Source organism: Cetorhinus maximus, chromosome 12 (genome assembly GCF_964194155.1).
Source record: "Cetorhinus maximus chromosome 12, sCetMax3.hap1.1, whole genome shotgun sequence".
NCBI lineage: Eukaryota > Metazoa > Chordata > Chondrichthyes > Lamniformes > Cetorhinidae > Cetorhinus > Cetorhinus maximus.
The window spans coordinates 91358024-91371343 of NC_135890.1; positions in this window are offsets into that span (position 1 = coordinate 91358024).

A 13320-nucleotide genomic window follows, 5' to 3' on the forward strand; every position below is an offset into this window, starting at 1 on the left:
CTGATCTTTGGTACTTCCCAGGGTCCTACCATTCACTATGTATTCCCGTGCCTTGTTTGTCCTGCCCAAGTGCAGCACCTCACACTTACCTGGAATAAATTCCATTTGCCACTGATCAGCCCATCTGACCAGCCCGTCTATATCCTCCTGTAATCTAAGGCTATCCTCCTCAATATTTACCAGCCCACCAATTTTCGTGTCATCAGCAAACTTACTGATAAACCCTCCTACATTCAAGTCTAAATCATTTATATATGCCACTGACAGCAAGAGAGCTAACACCGAACCCTGTGGAACCCCACTGGATACAGGCATCCAGTCACAAAAACACCTCTCGACCATCACCCTCTGCTTCCTGTCACTCAGCCAATTCTGGATCCAATTTGCCAAATTGCCTTGGATCCCATGGGCTCTTACCTTCATTATCAGTCTCCCATGCGGGACCTTATCAAAAGCCTTGCTGAAGTCTAGGTAGATTACATCAAATGCATTTCCCTCATCTACACACCTGGTCACCTCTTTTGAAAAATTCAATCAAATTGGTCAGACATGACCTCCCCTTAACAAAACCATGCTGACTGTCCTTGATTAATCCCTGCCTCACCAAGTGTAGATTAATTCTGTGCCTCAGAATTGCTTCCAATAGTTTACCCACCACTGAGGTTAGACTGACTGAGATGTAGTTTCCTGGTTTACCCCTTGCTCCCTTCTTGAACAACGGTGCCACGTTAGGTGTCCTCCAGTTCTCTGGCACCTCTCCTGTGACCAGAGAGGGATCGAAAATTATTGCCAGCGCCCCTGCTATCTCCTCCCTTGCCTCACTCAACAGCCTGGGATACATTTCATCCAGGCCTGGAGATTTATCTACTTTTAAGCCTGCCAGACCACTTAGAACCTCCTCCCTTTCTATGTTAATTTCTTTAATTATATCACAGTCCTTCTGCCTGATTTCCAAACCCACGTCATCCCTCTCGCTTGTGAACACCGACACAAAGTATTCATTTGGAACCCTACCTACGTCTTCCGGCTCCACACACAAATTACCACTATGGTCCTTAATGGGCTCTACTTTTTCCCTAGTTATCCTCTTACTCTTAATGTACTTGTAAAATAACTTTGGATTTTCCTTTATTTTACCTGCCAATGATTTTTCATGCTCCTTTTTGTCTCCTAATTTCGTTTTTAAGATCCCTCCTACACATTCTATACTCCTCTAGGGCTTCTGCTGTTTTGAGTCCTCAGTATCTGCCATAAGCCTCCCTTTTACTCTTTATCCAATCCTGTATATCCCGTGACATCCAGGGTTCCCTGGATTTGTTGGCCCCACCCTTTATCTTTACTGGAACATGTTGGCCCTGTACTCTCCCCATTTCCTTCTTGAATGAGTCCCACTGCTCTGACACAGATTTACCTAAAAGTAGCTGCTCCCAGTCCACTCTGGCCAAATCATATCTGATCTTATTAAAATTGGCCTTCCCCCAATTTAGAACTCTGATTTCTGGCCCATCCTTGTCCTTTTCCATAACAACCTTGAATCTAAAGGAGTTATGATCATTATCTGCAAAATGCTCCCCCATCGATACCGCTACCACTTGCCCGGCTTCATTCCCTAAAATTAAGTCCAGGACCTTCTTGTAGGACCTTCTACGTACTGGCTTAAAAAGCTCTCCTGGATGCATTTTAAGAATTCCACTCCCTCTAAACCTATCACGCTTTGAGTAACCCAGTTAATGTTGGGGAAGTTGAAATCCCCCACTATTACTACCCTATTATTTTTACACTTCTCTGAAATTTGCTTGCATATCTGCTCTTCTATTTCTCTCTGGCTGTTTGGGAGCCTATAGTACACTCCCAGCAATGTGATTGCTCCTTTTTTGTTTTTAAGTTCTACCCATATGGCTTCATCGAGGAGCCTTCTAAGATGTCATCCCTCCTTACTGCTGTAGTTGATTCCTTGATCAATATTGGGATACCCCCTCCTCTTTTACCTCCTCTCTCGCCTGAATACCCTATATCCTGGAATATTGAGCTGCCAATCCTGCCCCTCTCTCAACCATGTCTCTGTGACAGCAATAACATCATACTTCCATGTGTTAATTTGTGCCCTCAACTCATCTGCCTTATTCATCAGACTCCTTGCATTAAAATAAATACCATTCAACCTTGCCAAACTCCCTTGTGCCTTAACTGGCCTATAATTTCTATGCCTTTCAGACTCAGTTGCTCTCTCTTCTAATTTTGGCTGTGCATCTCCCCCTGCTGAACCTCTTCTCAGGATCCCATCCCCCTGCCAAGTTAGTTTAAACCCTCCCCAATGGCACTAGCAAACCTCCCCGCAAGGATGTTGGTCCCATTCCGGTTCAGGTCAACCTATCCACCTTGCACAGATCCCACCGTCCCCAGAAACGGTCCCAATGTCCCAGAAATCTAAAGCCCTCCCTCCTGCACCATCTCTCCAGTCATGCATTCATCTGGACTAACCTCCGATTTCTATACTCACTAGTGTGTGGCACCAGAAGTATTCCAGAGATTACTACCTTTGAGGTCCTGTTTTTTAATCTGCTTCCTAGCTCCCTAAATTCTGCTTGCAGGACCTCATCCCTCTTTCTACCTATGTCATTGGTACCAATTTGTGCCATGACCTCTGTCTGTTTGCCCTCCCCCTTTAGAATGCCCTGCAGCCGTTCAGTGATATCCTTGACCCTGGCACCAGGGAGGCAACACACCATCCTGGAGTCATGTCTACTGCCTGCCTGTTCCCCTTACTATCGAGTCTCTTGCTCTTCCCCTCTTTTTCCTCTCCCACTGTGCAATGAGCCACTCACAGCTCTAAGAGCGTGGCTGCACTCCCCAGAGGAACCATCACCCTCACCGTTTTCCAACACAGAAAAACGGCTCTCGAGCGAGATGCACCCTGGGGATTTCCTGACTACCTTTCTTCTGACTGATGGTCACCCATTCCCTCTGTCTGCACTTCCATAAGATGTGGGGTGTCCATGTCTAAAAACGTGCTATCCACGAAACTCTCAGCCTCGCGGATGCACCCTCCAGCTGCCGCTCAAGTTCCGAAACTCGGAGCTCAAGTAGCTGCAGCTGGTGGCATTTCCTGCACACGTGGTCAGTCAGAGAGCAAGGAGCATCTAGGACTTCCCACTCATAGGGAATTGCGTAAACACGTTGTGGGTTCATTTATTCAGGCTAGGCGTATCAGCACAGTTGTACAGATATATAAAGCTTGAAGGCATCAGAGCTGTGTGTGTATATGAGTGCTCTGCTCAAAGCAAAAGTGACACTAAGACAGGATCACATGACACATTTCCCATCTAGTAATGTCATGCTGATACCCCTTAAAGGCATATTACAACATATATGCTCATATCAGTTGATTTCACTCTTGGCTTGTCTCATTGATTTTTGAGTTGGAACTCTACTGTATCGCTTAATAACTACTGGAACAGAAGATTTTTGTTATTTAAAATAAAGACAGAAAATACTGGAAACACAGCAGGTCTGGCAGCATCTGTGGAGAGAGAAAGAGTTAACATTATATGTAGGTGGCCTTTCATCAGGAACGGGAAAGTTAGAGATATAATAGGTTTTAAACAGGTGAAATGGGGCAGGGTGGGAAACTGAACAAAAGGGAAGGTCTGTGTTAGGATGGAAAGCAGGAGAGGTTAAATGACAAGAGTTAATTGTGCAGGGCCAAAGGGAATGGTGATGGGGTGAGACAGGAAATGAAGAAACAAAAGATGAGTCAAGAACAGGTGTGAATGGCAGAATGATCAGCAGAATGCTATCTGAAAGCAAAGACAAGAGGAAAAAACAAGTATAAGACCAAAACATGCAAGGAAAGAAAACAAAATGGGGCAGAGAGTACGGTCTGAAATTGTTAAACTCAATGTTGAGTCCAAAAGGCTGTAAAGTACTTAATCAAAAGATGAGGCACTGTTCATTGAATTTACAATGAGTTTCATCGTAACAATGCAGTAGGCAGAAGACGGAGAGGGTAACATGAGAACAAGGTAGAAAATTCAAGTAACTATATAATCTCTGTCCCATTTTGTTTCTTTTTCTTTGCACGTTAAGTTCTTGTGCTTGTCTTCTCGTTTTTTTTCCCTTTGGACATGCTCTAGGTACATCATTTGTTCCTTTGCTTTTTTTTCTTGTCCCATTACTATTCCCTTTGGCCCAACACGGCTAACTCTTTTGTCATTTAATCTTTCCTGGCTTCCACCATATCACAGACATTCCTTTTTGTTCTTTTTCCCACCCTCCCCATTTCACCTCCTTTAAACATTTCTAACTTTTCCCAGTTCTGATGAAATATCATCGGCTCGAAATGTTAACTCTGTTTCTCTCTCCACAGATGCTGCCAGACCTGCAGAGTATTCCCTGCATCTTCTGTCTTTACTTCAGATTTCCCGAATCTGTAACATTTGGGTCTTGTATTTTTGTTACTTACTTGGTCGTGGCCAGAATGCTCCCAAACCCTTTATATGGCTGCACTTCTGCTCCTGAATATTTATTCTCTAGGTGATGCTCCATCTTGGCAACCCCTTGAAATACCTCCAGGTCACTGGAGGAGCTTAATGAACTTGAACCATATTCATATGAGCAGTTCCTTACTGCCAGATAATTAGTAAAGCATTAATTAGCCCCTGGCATTGGGTAAGAAATTGTCCTAAATATTTCACTCGCCTTTTGCAAAAGGGTGGAAAACACCCAATGGGGATTGGCAAAACTATCCCCTTCCGAATAGCTCCCGAATCCTCTTCGTTTTGGTATTCATCTCCATCACCACTGCCATTAAACAGCAGAGGAAAGCATCTTCCCACAAGTTTTGCACAAGTATAAGGAGCATTCACCTTATCGTGCACATTTCTGTATAAATAAGGGTCTAATTGCACTATATCATAGGTTTCATACTGATACTTGTAGAATATAGTGTGGAAGCAACATTGCTAATTCCCTTGTTCGGCTGCAACAGTTTGACAGATACTATCAGAACATACTGAAACAGCAATAACTTACACAGTGCCTTTATAATCACCAAGGAGCTTTCAAGTGGCGTGAGGAGAAAAAATGCCAAGTCGAAGGAGGACAGTTTTAGAGAGTAAACAGATTTGGCCAAAGAGGTGGGTTTTTAAGGGAGGGTGTTTAATGAAGAGGAACGGAGGCACAGAGGGATTTAGGGAGCAAAGTCAGTGTGTGGCTGAAGTCATATCCACCAATGGCCGGGTGTTGGAGCTAAAGATGGGAGTGCAGAGGAGGCTGGACTCAGAGGAACTGAGAGCTCACAGGGAGAGGGGTTTTAGGTTTGGAGGAGCCCAGACTAAAACCATGGATGTATTGACACACAAGGAATTTTAAACTTAAGTGTTGCTTGTTCACCGTTTCTGAATGATAATTACATATTCAACATTCAAAGCACTCTTTGTTAATATTAAGATTCATAATTACCAGGGCAGGTGCAAGAGTATTAGGCACCCGAGGTGAACCTCCAGCCTTGTGCACACCATCCCCGCCCCACCCCCAATTAACTTTCAAAAATTAATATTGTGCATTAGTATGAATAAAAATTCTGCATTTATATCTAGAATTATTTTACATGAAAAGGAGAATATTATGGTGCTGATTGTATATTCTCATTGTTCTACACTTTTCACAAGATATGTAGTGAAGAAATGCACACCATAATGTGTAATATGGCTCATGTGATGTCATAATATGGGGAAGATTTTCCCCTCGTTGGGTGGGCCCGGGGGCGGCCACACAATGGTCCACCGCCTGCGATCGGGCCCCGACCACGATTTCATGTTGACTAGCCAATTAACGGCCAGCTGATAGCCTCAACACTGCCTGGGTGGGGGTGGGTGGTGTGCGAGCGCTGAAGTGTGCACATGCGCAGGGGGTGCACTCAGCAAAAGCTCCCTGAAGACACAGAACTGCCTCAGGCAGTTGAAGGTTTTCAATGTAAGAAATAAGAGTTTTAAAAATAAGGAAATCATGTCCTCACATGTGTCTCTGTCACATGAACAGAGACATGTGAAATATGAGTTATAAAAATTTTTATTGTTTTTTTAGTCACCGAAACCTCATCCCACCCATGGATGAGATTTCGCAAAAAAAGCAATGGCTGCCTGGGCTATTCACGCATCTGCCAACCGTAAGGTTGGACAGGCCGCGAAAAATTCAACTTAATTAACTGATTAAGGGGCTTAATAGTTCTTTTAATTGTCAGTGAGTGCGCTGCCGACTCTTGTGTGCGCTTGCCAACCGAAATACCACGCGTTTGCACGATGTCGTCCGGATACTCGCCCGATGTCATCACGCACTATTTCACGCTCGTGCATGTCAGACACGCGTCCTCATGCCGAGCTGAAAATCCTGACCTGTGTGTTCCTCCAACAGTTATTGGATGATTTTATGTGCAATTTACACGATCAATATTCATTACGATCGGGCTAGGTTAAACTACATTGATATTATTTATTGGTTCACAGTTTTGGAACAGTCATGTAGATGTAAAATTTGCAGAACTATCACCTAAACAGAATGAAGATTATAATATGAAATTTTGGGCAAGGCTGCAATGTAAATACGTGGAAATCTGTATATCAGTATATGTGGATGTGTATCAGTAGATCTAGACCTGTCATTCTCCCTGCTGAAGCCTGTTTGTTTAATTATGTAGTTTCATGTATAGTTCATTTAGTTTTTTGCTGCCCCCCCCCCCACCAAACTTTTGCACTCTAGGTGACCACCCAATTTGCCTAGTAGTTACACTGATAATTACAGTATCTAAAACCCAAGACCAAGGGAGTGTCTGCAAAGTTGATAAATTCTTCCAACTGCAAAACTCACTACTGGGGGACCACTTCTTGCAGATAGTCTTGAACTAGTCACTTTCAGTAAGGGAAATTACACTAACGGTTTTAGATTGATACAAAGTTATTTTGGATGCATAGAAATGCAAAACTGGTCATATACTCTAAATGGCACATTTATGGTCTTTTCTGGTTCATATAATTCAAATTGTACCAAGCCAAAAATAAAGTGATTCAATTCTTGGAGGAGGCAGGAGGGCTATATGAAGGTTCCAAATCTCATGAGAAATGGTCAGGCTTGAATGAGAAGCAAGGTGCAGGTATGGCAATGACAAGTTTGTTCATCAAGCCCCCTTCTTTTTTAATCAACACGTGTCATTTATTGTCAGATGCTTGCACACTGTATTAATAACAAGAGTCTTAAGTTATATTAGCATAGATTTGAGCAGTCATATTATTTGGCTATTTTAATTCCAAGTTTCCACCTAAACTTTACTATTTTCATGGTGGAAAAGGACAACGAATTATGAGCACGGTATAGAATGGCAGGTATATGCAAATGATTGAACTTGAGAATTGATCTCAAGAGATAGCATACTAGTTGGCATTTTACTTTATTTTCTTCCTGCACATCACTTACATACCATTTCTACTGCTGCAAGGTAATTATATCCACCAACTACCACAACAGATGTTTCCTGATAATAGATAATACCTAAGGAATCAATAGTGACTACTGACAAATAGTTTGTTGAGTCTCGGTAGTGCTGGAACAGAGAGCCCTCAGTACAGTACCGTGGTGTGTTCTTTGCTGGAGTTAGGAGTAGGGAGGGGTGGGTTAGGAGGAGGGAGTGGGGTTGAAGAGGGATTGGGAAGAGGGCAAACAAATTCTTCTGAACAATACAGGACTGAAATATATTTTCATAAATATGAAAAACATTTCACTGCCATTGCACTCCTTGACCAGCCACTAGGATGAGGGCAAGAGTGGTCTTGGTATCATGCTCCAGTTGGTATCCAGTCCTGCAACTACATTTGGCAACTTAATCCCTTTATGTCCCTCACTGCCACTATACTGTTTAAAACTATTAAAAACTGTTTATGTGCTCCTTTATACTTTCTGAAAATAGAAAATTGTTTTCTTTAGTAATCCTTTTTCTCCCAAATCACTTCTGCTCTGCATGTAACCAGGAATGTACATTTCTCAAATCGCTCAATTATGCAAAACAGAACAATGGTTCTCCTGATGGTTGGACTGGTTAAGCCAGTGAATAGGTGAGCCCTGCACCACTCCTAATTGAATAGCTCAGCTGTGGAGTTCTCTTACCAGGATAAGTGGTTGAGGCAGAAGCAATGTCAATGTTCAAGATTAGATTAGATAGGTGGATATAGGAATAGAGGATTAGGAGATATGGCAAAGGAATGGGCTACTGTGATTAGTACATTGTGCTTGGTGCAAGGAAACATCACATGAAATGATTGAGGTGAATGGCCTGTGTTGTAACTTCTATATTGGGCAGAATCTTCTGCCTGCTGGGCGGGAGCAGGCGTGGGGCCAATCACCATCCGCAATCGGCTGCGCGCCGCCATTTTACATGGGCGGGCTAATTAAGGCCCACCCAGCATGACGTGTGCCCTGTAGTGCTCAGTGCTACCTGTGCGGGCGGGCGGAGGAAGGAAAGTTAGGGCCTGCGCTCAAGGAGTGCAGAAATCTCCCTGAGGCACGGAGCTGCCTCAGGGAGATTAAGTTCAAATTGAAAGTTTGAAATAAAGACTGATTAAAATTATTTAAACATGTCCCCTCATGTGACACAGTGTCACATGAGCTGGGCCATGTTTATGAAATATGTGAAATTTTTTTATTTATTTAATAAAACCTTCCGGAAACCTCATCCCGCCCGTGGGTGAGGTTTCCTGAAAAACACGAAGGCCGCTTGGCCTTTTCGCCTGCCTGCCAACCTTAAGGTTGGATGGGCAGCCCTGTCAATTACCTAAATTGGTGTATTAATGGCCATAACAGGCGTTTGACAGTTTGGTGGGCACAGTCACCTCCGGTGCGTGCCTACCGAACAAAAGATTGGAATGACGCGCGGTGACGTTGAGATGCATGCCTGATGTCATCACGTGTCTTTTTATGCATCGGCGTGCAGGGTCCACCCCCACACGCCAACGTGAAAATTCTCCCCACACAGTATTTTTATGACATTCACTGTTTAACCTCACAAAAAATAAATAATAGCAGTAGAACCAGGAAATGTATTTCAGAACGGTTAGTGTGAAACCAAACTAAAAGTGAAAAAAGCATCCCTTGAACAGAAAAGTGGAAGAGTTAAATCAAGCTATTAAAAAGGTGGCAGTTTTCCTAAATACATGAACACCATATGGATTTTTATTTTATTCATTCACGAGATGAGTTCATGAGTTGGCAAGGCCAACATTTATGGCCCATCCCCAATTCACCTTGAGAAGATGGTGGTGAGCTACCTTCTTGAACTACTGCAGATCATGTGATGTAGGTACACCCTCAGTGGTGTTAGGGAGGGACTTGCAGGATTTTGACCAAGTGGCAGTGAAGGAATGACGATATAATTCCAAGTCAGGATGGTGTGTGACTTGAAGGGGGACCTGCAGGTGGTGGTGTTCCCATGCACCTGCTGCCCTTTTCCTTCTAGATGGTAGAGGTCGCAGACTTAGAAGATGCTGACAAAGAATTCTTGGCAAGTTGCTGCAGTGCATCTTCTATCTGGTACACACTGCTGCTATCACTGTGCACTGGTAGTAGAGGAAGTGAGATATTTCTCAAATGAATACAGGATTTAATGTCAACTCAGACAGTAATCACGTAATGTTTGGGGAATAGGTTTAAACAGAACCAACAGCATTTCTACTGCTGCAAAGTAATTGTATCCACCAACAAAAAAGACAGGTGTCACCCAATAATAAGTATATCCATGGAATCAATTGTGATAAGTGACAAATAACATCCAGAGTCTCAACAATGCTGAAACACAGATTTCAACAAAGTGTTGTGATCTTGTTCCTTGTCAGATATAAGAGTAGTGAGCAGCAGAGGGAAAAAAAGCAAACTGGCCTGAATAGTCTAAACAGAAAATGCTGGAAATACTTAGGTCAGGCAGCATCAATGGAGAGAGAAACAGCTAACATTCTGAAGAAATTCATCGACCTGTAACATTAAGTTTGAGTCTCTCTCTGCCAGTGCTGCTTGACTTGCTGAGACCAGGATTTTCTGTTTTTATTTCAGATTTTCAGCATCCACAGTATTTCACTTTCATTTGAATAATATGGAACTTGGAACTACTTTCACAAGGTACACATGCAAAAACCATGACTAACACTAAATAATGATTCTACTGATATAGCACCACACTCTGTCAAATCATAGTGTGAAGAAGGAAAGATTTGCATTTAGATCATGCAATTCATGACCTCAGGATGTTCCAAACCATTTTCCAGCTAATGAGGTGCTACTGAAGTATAGTCACCACTGTAATGCAGGAAGCATGGCAGCCAACTTTGCACACAAGAAGCTCCCACAAACAGCAAAGTAATAATAACCGGATAATCTTTCTGTTTGTCTGACTGAGGGGGGTTACCAGGGATAACTCCCCTGCTCTTCATCAAAATAGTACCTTGGGTTCTTTTACATCCACCTGAGAGGGCAGTCAAGATCTTGGTTTAATGTCTTAACTAAAAGATGGCACCTCCGACAGTGCAGTACTCCCTCAGTACTACACTGGAGTGCCAGCCTAGATTATGAGTTTAAGCTCACAAATATGCTATTAACTGAGCTAAGTTAAATCTGATGAATCCATTAGAGAAAATGAAAAATTGCCACAAAAGTTTCCCATCTCACAGTTAAACAAACAAGAGATCAAAAGAGGATCTATAAAGGCTGAGGGGAGTACAAAATCCATTTGCAGTGTGATCGAACCTTCAAGTATAAAAGTGCTACTTTAGAAACGTTAAAATCAGGAAAGGAATTTATGAAATAGCATGCATTTTTGTTTGATTATGCCTTTGAAAAGCTGAGATCCTTACTAACATTAAATGCACTATTATTTATAATTTATTTATAATATTTTGCCCAACGGCTTATGCATTCACCATTCAAATCCCAATATGCATAGAAATTCTAAGAGATTGAAAGCAATGCTATGGTATTTTTTGCATATATGCAAATAAATGGTGTTTTAAAAGGATATACAACCAGATTTCTCATGGCATTATTCACTATGAATCGAGGTTTTGCAAGAAGAGGACTACAATCAGCATTGGCAATCACCTGGAATAGGTATGACAAGATGAGTGCCCTGCAACTCAGCTTGCAGCCATCACTCTCTCATTGCCTTAGCATTCACTTGTACAACAGTCCTCAGACTGACACATCTTGCTGTCACACACATTCCTTTCATTCAAGCCTCCTCAAATCTGCACTTCAGCAGGCAGTACCAAAATTATTCCACAATCCTTGCCCTTTCACTCCCATTCCTCAAATCTACCCTCCATCCTCAGCAATCAGTTCATTCCTCACACTCCTAACTCTCCGCCTTTTCTCACTGTGGGAGAAGAGAAACCACAACTCAAGAGAGAGAGACACACACAGAGAACCAAGGTTGGAACTACAGCCACGGCCAATCTGACCACAATGGAGGGGGAAAGACTGGAGATCGACAGGGTGGCACCTGTACGGGCTATTGCCAATGAGAGTGGCCAAGAGACCTGGTGACAACATTGATATCACATTACCACTTGGCGTTTAACCAGAACTCATGTCCAATCTGTGCCACCAATACATGAAATGTCATGATCTGAACTATGCTAATCTGTGACCCTATTTTACTTGTATTCACCACTAACATATCTTTCATCTCCTGCAGGTGCATTGCTGGAACCAATGCAGATGAGGGATGTTATGACACGGCAGTTGGTAAAGGCTGAGTTGTTTAGCTCCCAAAGGGAAACCTGAACAACTGTCATAGCCTATATTTTCAATTGGTATGTTTGAGATGCAGCTCTGAATTCAGGAATAAAACCACCAAGCCTCAAGAGGTTTTTTTTTTTACATAAAACTAAATTAAACATTTATTAATTTAACAACAAATTTAAACACATACACGTCTACAAATTACTACCATAATAACTTTTAAACAAATTCCCAAATTAATCACTCCCAGGTAAATCTTCACCAAGGCAACAATAACCCATTGACTTTAAACAGACACCAGGCAAAGTGCATTTGACTGTACGACATCAAAATGAGGTTCCTTTCAATTTGCAAACACAGTTGTTGGCTTACAGGCTGGTTATATCTTACATGCCTCTGACCTGCACACACAAAGCTCCTTTCTGTTTATACCTAGCCTCCCCTTTGAATGTAAATTTTTCATTGTATTACTAGGTCTTTTAATTTTACCAATCCTAATAATAATCCTTTCATTCCACCAATTTTATTAGTAATATAAACACATTGCTTGGCGTCTCCCAGCTAGGTGCAAGATTTCACCCATTCTTTTGAAAGGTTTATTTAAAAATACAAGTTGCACTTTACCTTTTAATTAATTTACATTTATCTAATTAACATCTCAAATAAACTATACATCAAAGCACCCAGACTAGCTGGCTTGAATCCAATTAAGCCACACACACAGACGCACACATAGACAAATGCTACTACAAGACCAATTTAAAAATAATTTCCAATAACATTATAGACTTTAATCCCTTCTTAACAGGGATGAATCCATGGAGTCCTCAAAGGAGGTCCAGAATTATGAAGATGTATCATATAACTCCTGCACACAGGTACACAGAACTCAGTTTGTCCAGTGTCTCAGATAGGGTGGCAAATGGTAAGCAGCACATCGCATATGAGCAGGTATTGGAGACAAGGAAAGCAGCGTAGAGTCCCCATTGGAGGGTGCAAGACACTTCAAGGTCTGCTCAGCTGGTCACAGATGCTGAACCTTGGGGGTCATATACCAAGAGTGCTTGTGGAGCAGCAACAAGAAATGTGTGTACATATATGTCAGGATTTCCTGAAGGAGTGCACACACCCTTGCACAGAAAATGGAGGAGTCCATCTGTAGCATGTCTCGGTCATTGGCACTGATGGCCACCTCCATTGAAAGAATGTCCAACCTCATGAAGAATCAAATGCAGTAGGCCATCGAGTGCATTCTGGCCTGCTATGGCTGCAACTTTGCACAGCATTCATCAGAGAATTGCCTTGCATTTGGGGCTAAGACCTCAAGCTATATTTTATATATATCATCATGGCTAATTCATAAAATCTTAAAAACTGGACAAAGGTTTTAAAATTCCTGATGCCATGGTTGGCCATGACTCAAACAAAAGGAACATTCTAGCATTCAGAGAAGCTGACACCTCATTATCTCTAAAGAGACGCTAATGACCCATGACTGCAGAGATCAAATCCAAGGAAATTGTACAAAGGCTATTTACATTTCTAAGG